Source organism: Vicugna pacos, chromosome 36, assembly GCF_048564905.1.
Source record: "Vicugna pacos chromosome 36, VicPac4, whole genome shotgun sequence".
NCBI classification, from domain to species: Eukaryota; Metazoa; Chordata; class Mammalia; order Artiodactyla; family Camelidae; genus Vicugna; species Vicugna pacos.
In genome coordinates, this window is record NC_133022.1 from 5845687 (window position 1) to 5861406 (window position 15720).

A 15720-nucleotide genomic window follows, 5' to 3' on the forward strand; every position below is an offset into this window, starting at 1 on the left:
TCACAGAAATACATGTTGGTAAATATTTAAGGTCTGTTAAAGAAGGCAGCGTGTGGCTAACCATTCTGATGACACGATTTGCTACCTCACGTCTGAGGTAAACCTATTCCCTGACACTGACATTACCTGCTATCCCCATATTCTATTTCTCAAGACAGTAACAAAACTTTAAAAAATATATCCACAGAATTAATGGGAATACAAATAATTCTTAACTATACCATTTTCTTCATCTTTTAAAAACCTGGGCTTTTTCCTTTGAACTTTTGTGAAAATTCCCAAACTCTGACCCCTTTTGTTCCTTCCTCATTTACCGTTAAACCTGAAAGTACAGTCTCCTCTGACCGCAGGGCGGCCCCGGGCAGGGCTGAGCAGCAGCGCCCCTGATCTCAGCCACGCCGCAGCCACAGCAGCCACACTGCCCGCCCCTTGGGCACCTGCCAGGCCAGCACCTCAAGTGCAACCTGGAATGATGCAAAGTTATTCAAAGCTGCAGTCTTTTCCTGAGCTCAACTGGGCATTCTCTGTAGGCTCTTCTCTTTTCCTCCTTCTTTTTGCTTTAGCAGCTCTTGTAAACTGAAGGCTTCCGGTCTGATCTGAGAAATACTCCCACCCACACCATCTAGTCTCCCCTCTCCGAACAGCACGAGAACTGAAGTAGTTCACAGTCCACCTGCAACAGCCACAGAGGCAACTGGAGGGTGGGGACGGGCTTGGGCATGACCTTGGGCACCAGCTCAGGTCTCAGCGTCCCCTACCACCCAGCGAGGAGCACCACGGCAATGGCTGATGGGTACACCCCCGACCTGGAGCTTAGTGGGGGGCGCTGGCCCCCTTGTCAGCACTGCAGGGCTACAGGGGAAGGGCATAAAGAATTCTGGAGGGCAAAACTGGCTTCCTCCTCAGAAGAAGTTCAACTTCTCTCCAAGAAGTCACATAGCAGGGCTAACACCTTTACACTATACTTTCAGGAAGGTCAGCACAGAACACGGCAGGACTCACAGGCTTTCCCAACCTGCATTTAACCAAGAATACAATCTCAGTGATTTTTTCACTTTAAACTAGGTATTACAAGTTAATATTGTAAATCCAAATCCAAAAACTGAAAAAGCAAAACCCTGTGAATCTGATACGAAACAGACCAAAGATGATGGAATTTTTAATAACTTGCATTCAAATGAGCCAACTTTATTAAATACAAGAATGTATTTAGCTGAATGCCCGACACTCACTAAGGGCTTATATCACGTGCTATTATGAATACTGTCACCTTTATAAGATTTATTTTTCTGAGCCAGAAGAGAAAGAATCGGACTCCAATCTCTGAGAACAATGCCAAATCAAAAGATATGACTACATTCAGCGGGGAGGCAACCCAGAGAAGTGTGAATTCCTTTCCTAAAGAACAGAAGACTTGAAGGTACATAAAGGAGACCACTCGCCCCACAAGCCCAGCCAATCACATGGCACAGCTTCCCTTTCTTCCAGAAACCCACTGCACACGCACGCCCACCCAGCCAGGTGCCGGTGCTGACAGACACACACAGGCGCAGGCAGGTGCACACGCACGCGTTCCTTCAGGAGGGTACCTTTTGCAATCGTCAGGTCTCTTCGGAGGGCAAACCCCACCAGTCTGAGACTCCCTGGACGTTATGAAAGCCATTGTAGCTGGTCTCGTTGATCAGGTTTTCTAAGTCATCCACCGTCATGTTGTCCTGCATCAGGACAGCCAGGGGAGGGTCGCTCCTTCGTGGTCTTGTGACATCAGCGGCCAGCGGGGTGGGTGTGAACTCCTTCTTCGCATCCAAGAAAGGGTATCCATTTAGCCAGATGTGAGCTTCCTAAATGCCTTCCCTCCCAAAGGCATCTCCAACCCATTTACTGGTCATCACTGCAGCCATAAGGGGAACGATGCACTCCAAGCCTCCAGTGAGCACGAAGACAGTCATCGCCAGGGAGACCGTCATCCTGGTCATGCCGCCTGAAAGGAGCAAGCATCGCTGGTCAGGGGGACAGGACCCTGCAGGAGAACTCCCGTAACAGGCGGTCAAACACAAACGGTAAACAGGACTTAGTGACAAGGAGCATCATTATTTTAACAAGATCTACAGGAACACAAGTCTTCTTGGTTCAAACACAGAGACTATGAAAATAACATTTCAAAACCGGTTAACTTCATGAAGTAAAAAAAATCACAGCTGACCAACTAACAGTTTGCCACTTTGGTTTACTGCGGTAACAAAGACATAATTTCTCCCCACGAAGTCTTCTTGTTAGTTTTTAAGGAGTTTGCTGAAGCACATCATAGCTCATTTGTTTACTAACAATTTACAAATTAAACTCAAGTGGGCAGAATATTAAATTAATACAGTTCTTTCCTCTAAATCTTTTCAAAATTAGTAAAATATTCTGACGTGTGATTTATGTTAACAGTATAATATCCTTCCATTAGAAAACGCATCTGAACTATTCAAATTATCCACCCAAACCACCGCTCTGAGCTGCCACCTCCAGGCTGAGGCCTCCCTGACCCACATCTCTCCCCCTCCTGCTGAGTGTCCCGTGTCTCCACCCGTCACATCCTACGTGCTTGACTCATTTTCCAACTGTAGAAAGACGCTGGAAGACCCACTATCGCACAAACTATCCCACACTTAAAATCAAACCCTCTTCCCCCCAAGAGAGCTCCCCACAACTCGCTGACCCCAACGCTGGGCCCCACCTTCCTCCCGACAGCCTCATGGCCACGCCTGGTTCACCCGCTTGCTGTACCCAAAGTCCAGACTCTCACAAGTCCTACCTGACTTGCTCTGTAAAGGATCTACCTGGGGTCCCTTCCTCACCATTACTGACCCAGCATAGACGCTCAAGACTCTGCTCCTTGACTTAGTGCTCTTTGATCTCACCTCCCTGACAGCAGGCCCCACTGCCTTCCACCCACTTCACAAGCTGCCTTCCCACGTGACTCATTCCCAAGTGCTGCCCTCACCCCGCGGCTCCTTTGCTCATAAACCTATCAGGGCTTGTCAGCTTACACTGCAGGAAGGTTGAACTCTTCCTCCCCGTTTCTAACCCAAACACAGAAGGGAGAAAGAACCTATGGGGCGTTACACACCTACGCCACACCACGGATGCCCAGGCCCCTTTACAAAGGCTTTTGACCTAACCAACCACTCACTTTACCGGGAACTGCTCGCACAGCTTTGTTTGCGTGTTATCTTCTATGATCCTCGAAAACAATTGTAGGAGTGGTTGTTATTTGCAGTTTAAAGATAAGGAAATAAAAATCAACAAGTAAAAGACCCTTCCCAAAGTCATGGCACTAAAAATGACAAAGCCACAACAATCCTGCCACAGATCTGACTGACAGCAGACACAACTCGTCCTGAACCCGGCTCCATCTCCCCAGTCCGACTCTCTCTCCCCAGTGTCCAACGCGCAGTCTCTACTTCAACACCCTGTTTCTTCAAAGCTCCACGAACACTAAGCATACTCCTACCCGGTCCCTTCACTTCACGTCACCACCCTCTTTAACAAAGCCATCTCTCTCAGTTCTACTGATCCCTAGAAGAAAGCACACGTCCCAGCCGCCCTGAGCTCTCTCCCTCTAGGTCCCCGCCGAGGTCACGGGCATTCCCAGCTGTCCCTGGTCCTCCGCACTGCTCATACTGTGGAGCCAGCGCTGGTCTCCGCAGCACGCCGCTCGCGGAGGGTGGGCCCACCTCTGCATCACTCAGCACAGTGCCCCGCACAGAAACGGATGAGCATCTGCTCCTCTGGACAAAAAGGCTCTCCCGTTGCTTTCACTGCATTTTACACTTACAAGATCAGTAACTTCTTTACCCAACTTTGAGCCACTGAACAAAACTAAGTCAAAATACCAACTGTAATTAAATACTATAACCGAAGTTTAGCTGACATTTTAAATATAAAAATAACAATTTTTCACGTCCACAAGGACAAGAAACAGACTCTTAAGAAGGTAATGCAGATACTTGGCTTTTCTTGGCTCACAGTGACTCACCACAGAGTCAAGGAAAGGTGCTCTGAAGCTCTGCTGGAACGTAGGTGAGCCAAGGTCCTCGACAAGGAGAAAGAAAAACCTCCCTGGACAGGAGTCAAACGAAGCCTATGTGGTACTGAGACGTCATCTGTCTTGAAGCATCACATGATGTTAAAAAGGTACTAACTATTAGATTTCCACAGTGGCAAGTGTTCAAAGACAGGTAGGATGATGCCACCCACGTGTGTCCGCACCCCCATCCCTTAGATGGGGCCTCCACCTTGATTACAGCCGAGCACACAGACCCCTGACTCACCTAAGCACGCGGCGGCACCCAGCACGGAGTACAGGCCGGGGGTGATGCAGTCGGCCCCGACCTCGCACCACTTCTGGAAGATGAACCAGTCATGCTGGTAGTGGGCCAGCTGCTCTACCGTGATGCCCACCGTGCAGCCAGCGATGGCACCGACGGCCATGCTGAGGATGAACAGGCCCAACAGCACCTGCGAGGGAGACCCCGGTGAGCCTGGTGCTCAGGGCAAGCTCCCAGCACAGGGAAAGCACTGTGGCCCTGCGCCTACCGGCCCTGGACAGTCCCACACACCCACATACCAAGTAACAAGCCGCATTCTCAGGCACAGAGAGAAGGGACTCCAGGGTTCCTCATCCTCCAGCTCAGGTTTCTGAACGCCTACCCCTCGTATAAACACACACACACACACACACACACACACACACACACGTGAAGTGATCAGAAGGACAAGAGCTGTTCTTGGTCCAACCCGGTAGGGGGACGAGCTTGAGTGCAGACTGTGGCTGGGAGGCAAGGCCAGCACAGAGGGCACACTGACCAGCGCAGGTCACCACAAGGACACCCAAACAGAAGGGCTCAAAACCTGCGTCTCCCTCTCCCACAGGAAGGCCCTGCAGCCCCGTGGGGCCAGGGAAGCCGGGTTACAGGGTCCACACACTGTGCCCGCATGGCTGAGCGCTCTACCTGGAGTTGCTCAGTCGAACAAATTTCAAGGTGTTTCTATTATTTAACCTTTATGACCAGGGGACTAAGACAAACGACAATGGAAGAGAGCATCCGTACTTCAAAAACTGACATGGCTCAGGCTGGCTGAAATGAAGCTGTGACCCACCCAGCTACACCATGGACGACCGGTCCTGAGTGATTGGCAAGGGGCACATGAATCACAGGTGCAGCCATTTAGAGACTGGGGGCCGCTGCCATCCCACCCCATTCACATCCTGACAATCGTGCAGGAACTGCACTGACCAGCAAGTCATTAACTAACAACTGCAGCTGCGTCCCAGGGCACAGCTGGGCCTCTGAACAGAGTAGAGTGTACAAGGCCCTTGGGCTGCCGCCCCACAGTGACACGCGGGCAGAGCACGGGCTCCACAGACAGCCACACCCCAGTCCCCAGGAGTCTGCCGTTTTGCACAGCCCAGAGAAATCCCGGCATCAGCAGCTGACCTTAAACAGGAGACCATCCCGGGTGATGTGGGTGGGCCCAAAGTCATCATAGATGCCTTACACGTGGAAGGATTTAGGACTAGTGTCAGAACACGGAGATTAAACAAAGACTTGATGAGCCACTGCTGGCTCTGAAGATGAAGGAGCGGCCACGAGCCCAGGCCCATGGAAGCTGGAAAATGCAGGATGGCCTCTCCCGCACCTCCTCCAGACACCCTGACTCCAGCCCAGTGAGACCCAGCCCAGGTGCCTGGTCTCCGGATCTAAAACAAACGTGTGAGACTCGTGGTGAGGGACTCTGGCAGCAACAGGAAACACGACCACCAACTCTCTGTCTGCGCCCTGGAAGTTCAGAGTGTGCGTCCGTCCCCTGCCCCCCCGGGCCTTTGTGATGACCCAGACAAGAGGTGTGCTGTGGGGCATCCCTGGCTGCAGTGGGAACAGTCCTCTCCTGACACTCACTCTTGGAGCCCTGAGCTGCCATGGGAGGAATCCACCAACCCCGAGGCCGCCGTGCCAGGAAGACCAGAGACAGTGAGCGGGGGAGACAGTGCAGGAGGAGCCCAGATGGTCCCCCGTCTCCCTAGTGTCTGACCCTGCTTGGTCCAGGCGCCCAACACAGCCTTGTCAGGTGACAGCCACGTGAGGGACCACAAGCAGAGTGTGCCCAGGGAGGCCTCCCTGTACAACCACGCAACACCAAGAGCGCGGTGAGCCATCGATGTCCTTAGTGGAGAGGTTTGGGGTAAGTGGTTACACAGCAAGATAGCATACTCAACAATATATCCAAAAACTCTTTTTTCATTATTTAAAATTAAACCAAACAGATAGCTTTTTCAGTCTACATGTATGAAGCAACAATCTTTAGATAAACATTTCAGTTTGCTCCACAATTACTAGAATATCACCCCCACCAGCAACCACCTTGACCCCAAAGGTGAACACCGTCATTATGATCTCAAATACGAGTGCTAACCCTAACTGCCGTGTAGCTGAATACACCCCGAGGCCAGCGGGCCGGTCTGCAGTGTCATCAACAATTTTACTGGCGTTCATGTCGCTTCTGTAGTCACAGAGAGAGGAGGGCTCCAGGGGCCCGCAGTCCGTGGAAAGCTCCTTGATGAGCTGACTGGTGTTGAGCCGGGTGTATGGCTTGGGGAAGGCTACCACGGCAGTGATGGCCGTGACCACAATGACTTCCAGAACAGGATACTTCCCAAATCTGGTAGACTTGCGCCGCTGACACCAGGCAACGTTTGCCCGAATGGAAAAGGCTCCCCACAGCCCTCCAAACACCCCGAGGAGGATAAAGGAAACAGTTCAAAAAGGTACTGTGGCGTGTGGTGCTCCATGTAAAAGAGGACCTGGCAGCTGTTACCACACAGACTGATGGACCTTAAAACAAACGCCGCCACCAAAGCAGCGAAAAATGACCTCCATAAAGTCTTAAGAGGGAAGTAACAGCTAATCTAAAACAGGGCAAAAGGAAAAGAAGAATCAGTGCTGTAATTTTATAAGATATTTCTGACATGTTAAAACTTGAATGGTAAATATCAATGCTCTAAATTTTACTGTAGCTAGAATTTATGTATATTAGATGTTACCGTGGTAAGGAAAATACTATTTTATAGCCATTCTGGCTATCACATCATTACACAAATTCACAATGTCAACTGATGATAAATGTCTGATAATTATTTAAAACACCTAGCTCTGTGTTATTTTCAAAGTGAGTTCCACCCCCAATTCAATCACAGCAGTTAAAAATAAATGTACCATTACTAACTCCTGCTAGCTTATAAAGAAGTATTTAATTTTCCTCTTTGTTATTAAAGCAAAAGGAATACAAACAACCCAGAGAGAAAAGTATATTTTAAGCCATTCCTAAATCACATTTTTTTTCCTTAGTCACATTTTTGTACAAAGTTGTAAAAAGTCTTAAGCACCAATTAGAAAACAAAAGATATTCCACACAAGTGACTAAAATTATTTTCTTAAAATCAGTAACTGCAACAGAAATAATCACACAAGAAAAACTTTAAAAGATGACTTAGAAACCGATTAAAAATTTTAAAATAAAAACAATCCTGTAAGTTAGCCAATAAGGATTGTTTTAAATATTTTCCATTAAGTCAAATTCACTTCTGCCTACTTTTAATTATGTCAACAATGATAAACTTTAAATAAATACTGACACTTATATATCAATAATAGTTTAAAAAACTTCTCTCAAGTAAAGAACATATATATTACTTTTTATGTAAAAATGAGTGAAAAATAACTAAGAAAACAAATCTGAAAACTTAAAAACAAAGTCTGTGTCTATGACACGAGCTGTAACACTGGAAAGTGTGCCACAGGACGTCTGTAACAGTACTACACAGAATTTTAATTGCTGGTTTAATTTACCTCCTCCAGGCTAAAAAGAACTCTGATCCGTGCACCAAAAGCTACAGAAACACCTGCAGCCGAGGCAGCGGACAGCACCTGAAAGAGGACGTGGCCTATTTCACAAGTGCTGACAGACTCACGTGCACCAGGCCACACTCCGCGTGTCACTCAAACTCTCAAAACGCTGCTTCTGAATTTGACTCGCATGTCTCCCTTTTCCCCCCTGACCCAAAGGTAAATACTTCTTTTCATAAGATTATTTTTCCTCCTCTGCTTTAATTGAAAGGTCATTCATGTATTCAATATTCAGTTAAACATCGGTGGGAGATACACCAACGTAAATAAGATGGAAAGAAGAAAAGGCAATGGACGCAGACACATCAAGATGTTTACTTGTGAAGACCGTGGAGAGAGCATAACTGGGGCGGGGAGGGGATATGTTTATTTTTAAAGAGGGTATCAGTTCTTCAGTTTCCAGAGCTAACCACTCCATCGCTAATAATTACTCTACTCCTAACCCTAGTAAAATATACAGGGGACCTGAAACCTCCTGAGTTCCCTACATTATCAGCACCCCAGTCCTCTGAAGAGACCGCTATCTCAAGCACGGAAAAGCCTCACCTGAATGAGGAACCACTGCCACGCCCGGGCACAGTCCCACCACCCAAAAGCCCTCCGAGCCAGTCACAGGAAGAAAGACCCAGCACCCCGGGTCCTGGCTCCAGCTCCCTCATCCACCACGGGCAGCTGCCCACCTCCCACCAGTGGGACGCCAAATACACACAAAAATTCACTGGGCATCTATTTACCATGACTTTTCTAAGAGTCTTTATTCCTATGACTGCTTTACTCCAGTAAATATTTGAGGCTACCAAAGCATTTCATCAAATGGTGAATTTTTACATCTCTGAAAGAGAAACTGGAAATAAATAAAATTAAATTGTAAATGTTAAGAGCATGAACTCCACAGTCAGGCTGCTGTTTGGTAAATTAAAAATGAACGAAGCCTTGTTGGAATTAAATTGCACCTGGCTGGAGAGGGCACACTGGGAGTGCTCCTCTGGGAGAGCCAGGAGAACAAAGGTAACTTAATATTGTTTCTTTCCCTCAGAACTGCAGACAACACATTTAACTGAATCCTCGGATTCTACATTTAACACAATAGAATTTTACAATCAAGCCGACATCCACATACCTATAACTCACACACTTTCAATCCATTTCATAAGTATCTAACAACCATTTAATTTAAAAATGTTAAGTGGGCAGAAGAAGAAAGTGAAATATGAAGCCTAAATGCTTCCAACTAACATGTAAAGTCTAGTCATTTACATACCAAGGCACCAGAATAAAGTTAATGTCATAAACATTACTAATCATCACAGTGTGTGCATTAAAATCTAGACAAATTTAACTTCTATATTTTCTGATAAATTATTTTTTGTGCTTACAATAAATAAATAAAAATTAAAATCTTTTACCCCCAAAATGTCAAGGTACAATAGCAAGTAAAGGAACTGAACCAGGTAGACACATGCCAGAGGGCCGCCTTAGCCACCAACATGCCACGTTAGAGCCAGGACAGTTTTAGGTATGGTTCTGAACACACACACACACACACACACAGAGCTGGTGAAGGAGGAGGAGGGGGCGGGGGGAAACAGTGGGTGAGACTTCTCAGTCTGGGAGAAGCAGGAGCGAACCAGTGGCACACCTCACACTTCAGAGCAGGGGAGGCGTGAGGCAGAGCAGAAGCAAAGGGAAAGACTTCTGTGAAACTCAACTGTGACAAATGGACACCAGCCGTCTGTCTAAAACTTTCCTAAAATACAGGAGCAAATGAGCAGCACTGGGGACGGACTGCAGAAAGATGCTAGATGACTTAAAGAAGAAAAAAGAAGCACAAACAATTCTCAAATTAAACTTTAAACCTGAATACAGAATTTATCCAAGAAGAATTTATCCATGATCTTTACACTAGGAAATTCTTTGCTGATGTATGTCTATGTAACAGATATTTATCTGCCAAGACACTTACCTCCCTTTCCTTAGCTTCGTTTGTGCTGTACTTTGGAAAGAGGCAGGAAAAGAATTTCCGTAGCAAAGGGCAACATGCACCAGGGATCCTTCTTTTCCTAAACTCATACCTGAGGCCACAGCCAGTACTAACTAACGTGATGGTTTTAATCATTAAAGTCCATTTTCCCAAGTAACCTCTGATAATGAATCCACTCAGGATAGTTGTAATCTACAAAGGAAGGATCAAGGCAGCTTAATTTCCTTTGAGAAACATAAGAACTTAAGTTATTCTCTTGTCTTATTCATCTTGCAAATTCTGGCACAGATGGAACAACTCATAATGCATTTTTCAGAAGCTTGAACAACTACACTGTATAGAACAAGTCTGCATGGTACTCTAATCCTCTCCCCAAGCAAGGAGAGAAGGCGACCCTATCTCATGAACAAAACTAAAATGCCAGGCCATGTTAAGGGGATACAGGGTTTAACACAAGGGACATAATTACAGAACCCGGAAAAATTAAATCTGAATATTTCTGTTGTAGAAACATAATATAGTTTGATACATTTTAGACATTCTGTGTCAGAAATAAAGATATTATGCCTTCTCAGAATATTGTAATTATGTGTAATATTTTCCTACATCAAGAAGGATGAGTGACAACTGCTAAATCCTACATGCTATTGCTCCTCATTAAACTTAAAAAAAGACAGTCTTAATATAGCCTTAAAAATCACTAAAATTGTTTTTAACAGACATGCACTAGAAAAAGCTAGTAACTTGTTTAAGACAGAAAAATAAAAAGAAGACAAGAAATGAGTTCACATCATAGTTAATCCTAAATACCTTAAGTTACTATCAATAAAAAACAAAATCCAAAATTTTGTACTACTGACCACTATGATCATTTATTTTAAAGTATAAACCAGTTATAAATATTATCTGCCAATTTCAAGGATTATTAACTTATCTAATTAAAAGATAGTTACAAAAAGAGGATGAATGTGTTCAAACTCAGTTCCTAAGAGCAAAATATCAACTCATTCATCAAAGAACTTTAGGCTGCAAGGTATTTTGCAGGTTCTTGGTGTTTAACTGAGTCTCTTGGGATATTTATATAGTCATATGCTGAATTAGTGGTGACAAAAAAAAATCAACCTCCACAGAAATGGGGAAGAATTTCTTTCAGCAATGTCTACCATCAGCTTACATTTTTAAAATTTTCTTTTTCATATTCCAGACAAATCACTCCCCAAGAAAAGCCACTACCTTTTACCCCACAGGCAAGAAGCAAGTGTCACAATTACTCAATGTTAATGACACTGAACACTGCACAGCTTACCCCTGGAATCCCAGAGCCTCAGGCATACGGAGCAAACACCTTTACCAGGGAGACGGTGAGGAAGGTGAAACTCAAGGCCCAGAAGACATACATTATGTAGTTCATGATATACGAACCAGGACCCTGGAGAGCAACACGATGAACTTCATGGACTGGCACCGCTCACACAAGCACCTGCCACCTAAGCAGCTCGGGTAAAACCTGTGAAAGGCTCCCGGTCACTCCCACGATAATGAAAGCTTTATTAGAACGAAATAGTTACGTGGAATCCAAAAGCATATTTGTTATCATACCAAGGAAACAATCTACTTAATATTTCTCTTAGCTTTTTCCTGATTCCTAAAGCCTTGTTGCCAAGACTCTCACCTCACTTCAATCCCTACCCACCCACAAACCACTGTCCAGATACTGTCACTCTCAGCCTTCGTGTTGCTGCAGTTCTGCTGAAGATGGAGTGGGAAACAGCAACTGCCCATCTCACCAGCAGGAGGTACATTCTTTTTGGCTCTAAAATTCAGCTGTGAGAAAATTTTAAACACATATCCATATCAGATCATACAACTATATTTATATTATATAATATTCTAGCCTCAAATTGTTCTTCCCTATAGAACATCAACAGTAGGAAGACAGCCATCTAAATACTGCAGTGCCACGAAGACAAACCCAGGGGTTTCTGCCAGGTATCTCCAGCTAGGAGGCTACATTAACTAAAACTTCTGGTAATTCACACTTCCCGAACAACCATGATGCAGTACATGACCCAGCTGCAATGAGCTGACTCCACGTGGACTTTCTGTGAGTGCACGGAACCCTCCCGCACATCTTTTCCAAGACAGGAAATACATCTTATACCATAACGCAGCAGACCTGGGAGCGCGCGGTTAGCTAGCAGGCGCTTCTGGGAGCACATGCACGTATTTCACTTGCTGCCCTGTACTCGCATATTTTCCGTTCTATCCCAACACACGTCTTCCTCTTTATTCTGTAGTGCAGCTGCAGGCATCTCACACGTGATGAATTCTGTAACTGCGTGCACTGGGGACTCACTTCCCTGTGTCAATGACCAATGCACTTGGAGCCAGAGCGCGCCTCACCTCCGCCTGGCCGATGCCCAGCTCGGCCCACGCCGCCCACTGCAGACACCTGCCCCTCTCCTTGAACGCCGTCTCGTTGGACCCCCAGCAGCACTGCTCGTGGCTGTACCACGGCGCGCTGAGGCACACGCTTTCCTTGAGGTGGGTCATCCAGTCAGCAGCGATGCCTATCAGCCCAGCCAGCGCCCCTGGGGAGAGGGGGCGGACGCAGGGGTCAGGCCCTTTGCAGGGAGTCAAGAACGACCAGGTTAAAGGGGTTCAAGAAAGCTGGGGGCCCCCTATGAATAAAGGGCTGTGAAGGGAGCACTACAAATTTAAGAATTCCTAATCTTTGTTATAAATAAGTTTATTTATATATTACTTTGTTAAAACTGTAAATAACTCATCTTTAAAATTGTTATTTCTTTGTTTGAAATTAAAACCAATTACATCATTCAAATTCATGGTTATTTTAAACCGGTGTCTGAAAGATACTAAAACATCTTCCAAAGACAGCCACCTGGCAGGAAGGTCTCAACTCTGCTGGTGAAGTCAGAGTTTTTACTAGTGTGTTTCAGAAACCCAATACACAGATTGACAGATGATGTCAGTCTCATGAAAACGTAATGTCCATTAGAAATAACTCGTGGAACTCACGGCAGTAATGCCTTATTGTGACAGATGATCAGTTTTCTTCTTCTAACAGAAAGCCAAATATACCAAGATCATTTTACGAACAATACAAGAATACACAGATCTGTGGTCAAAATCTAGGTCCTTCTCATGTGAAAAGACCAATGGGTCAGACAGGTGGTGGCCATCACGACCCCAGTGCTTCTCTACTCGCCGCAAAGATTTCACTTCCCTTGAGTTCTTCTGCACGTCATCTCCTCTGGTGGAGCTGAAGGTCATGAACACTGTCAAAGCTTCAAGTGTGTTTTCAGACCTTCACCTGCCATCACGTCCCCCACAAAGAGCCTTGGCCGGCGCCCTGCAGCTCGGAGGTCAGAGCATGGGTCCCTCCAGCCCCACGACCTCAGTCTGGTCACGCACCCTCTTCGTGCACAGTCCCCTTGCTGCCAGACTGAGCCCAGGGGACCGCCATGAGTTTTACATGCACGGAGAGCTCTGGAGCACTGCGTGAGGCCTGGGAAGCACCCAGCATGCACTAGCTATTTATTATGCTGTTCACACTGAAGGTACTTTGCACTGATCATCTGGTCCAAATCACTGACCTTACAGGTAAAGAAACAGCGAGAAAGAGCAACCGAGCTGGCCGGACACGAAAGGGACATGGCCAAGACTGGGAGTCTGGAGCCTCCTGCCTCTTAGGCTTATGTTTAAGAAGGTGTGTTGAAGAAACAAAACACATGCTTTTAAAAATCCACAAGTACTTGAAAAAACTGCAGTTAGGAAGGGAGAACTACTTACTGTCCTGTTAAACAAAAAAGAATTGCATTAAAAACTTCCTTTACCTGATGCCAGCCAGCCCTGTTAGTGTCACCACGAGCCACCCTGACCACGCGTCACACAAGCTCTTCATTATCTCCCACGCTCATTCTTTCTTTTTGCTGTTGATCTGAAATTGGAAATGTTTACGTTTCATTTTTCAGACTATGAATAGAAGCCACAATTCTAGAATCTAACAACCATCTCAGTTACTACACATGTTACAGCACTTTCTAAACTAAACAATGGGACAGGAGAGTCTGGGGCAGAATCAGTGTCAAACAGCTGCTACACCTGCAAACGAGACAAGCACCCACCCAGAGACCTGCATCTGTAGCAAGAACCTCAGAACTCGAGAGCGAGGGGGTCCACAAACCACATCAAGTCTCCTGGTAGGAAGAGCTGAGTCCAGGTTTGGTGCAGGAACCAGGCAGGTTGAGTCTTCCCCAGAATATATCAAAGTCCACTAAGCCATGTCAAAGGACACGGCACCAACCCAAACAAGCTTCCCGCAGTCAAAGCTGGAACACTGTGGGCATCACGAAGGACAAGCTGTGCTGCGTACCCCGCCTCAAATGTGTTCAAGCGCACGAGTGCTTGAAGACGCAGAAACAAGACCCTGCCGGGCCCGCCTGGTGGCTGCTTGGGAGCCGCGTGGTTTCACACTTCCTCCCTCCTTCCTGTACAATTCAAACCTGAGGGTACCCCACTATCGGGTGAGGGAAAGGCTCTCTCTATGGAAATAGTCAAGCTAGTAAATAAAATAGGAATAGAATTAGATTACAGCATTGCTCAAGATACTGAAATAAATATTTGAAATGATACAATGTTGACCTGCCTCCAAGTAACCTGGGGTAGAAGGACTACAGGATAGGCAGGAACAAGCACTGAGACAGTTTTTTCTTTTAATTCGACGTTTTAAGAACAACAGTAAGAACAGTTCCATGTAGAACTTCCCAGCTTCCCAAGGGTTTAGGCTTATACAAGCACACATTAAAGTGCTGAAAATGGCATCTGACCTCCCTAGGGAGAGAGATGACGGATGTGAAGAGCTGGGACGCTCACTGACTGCTTCACGTATGGTGACGTTACTTGCAGTGTTTTCCAGGGCCGTGGACTACTTACACAATCAGAGAAAAAAGCAACATGCTGTGGTTTCTTTTAGTTTCAATTTTCACTAAAATTTTCTGAACACGGTGTCTTACGGATCCTCTGCCACCCTCACTTTAGAACACAGTCAGATCCTCCCTGATGTTCCCATGACTCTCAAGTTTCATCCTTCCAAGAACAAATGCGCTCACCTACCAATCACACAAGACACGGGGCGTGCGGTGTCTGATTCAGGCACGCTGGGCTGACAGTGGCTCCCATGGCTACAAAATCATCCACCAAAGTTCAAGGGACTTTAATGTAACAGAAGACAAAAAGTTCCCTGATTCAGTCTCACATCACACACTGCAACTAATCTTTAAGAAACTACCACCTGTCAGCGTGGTGCAGGGTCAGAAGAGAATATCCACAAAGATCTGAAAAGGTTTTTAAAACACTCACGGCTTTTCTAACCACACGTTGTGTGAGGCTGGATTCTCTTCATAGACGAGAACCCAGCAGTTTTAAATAAACCAGACGATAATGAATGAGATTATAAAAATGTAACACAATGTTATTCCCTCATTAAATATTCTGTATTTTGGAAAATGTAGTTATTTTCATAAAACTTTTTTTTAATAATTTCATTCTCTTTATATAGTATTATTGGGGGGAATTAGTTTATCATTTATTTTTAATGGTGATGCCGAGAACTGAACCCAGGACCTTGTGCATGCTAAGCACACACTCTGCTTCTGAGCTATACCCTCCCTCCTCATAAAAATGTTTATTATGCTAAAATGTAATGGGTTTGTCAGTTATTTTTTAAATGAATTAATATTCTTTTACATTTCTCAGTTTTAGTAT

The 15720-nt window shown here is 45.8% G+C and overlaps 1 pseudogene; it reads right to left on the reverse strand.

Annotated features, from left to right (window-relative positions):
• Positions 1-15720, reverse strand: part of LOC140691691 (H(+)/Cl(-) exchange transporter 3-like) — a 41287-nt pseudogene that overhangs the window by 13273 nt on the left and 12294 nt on the right.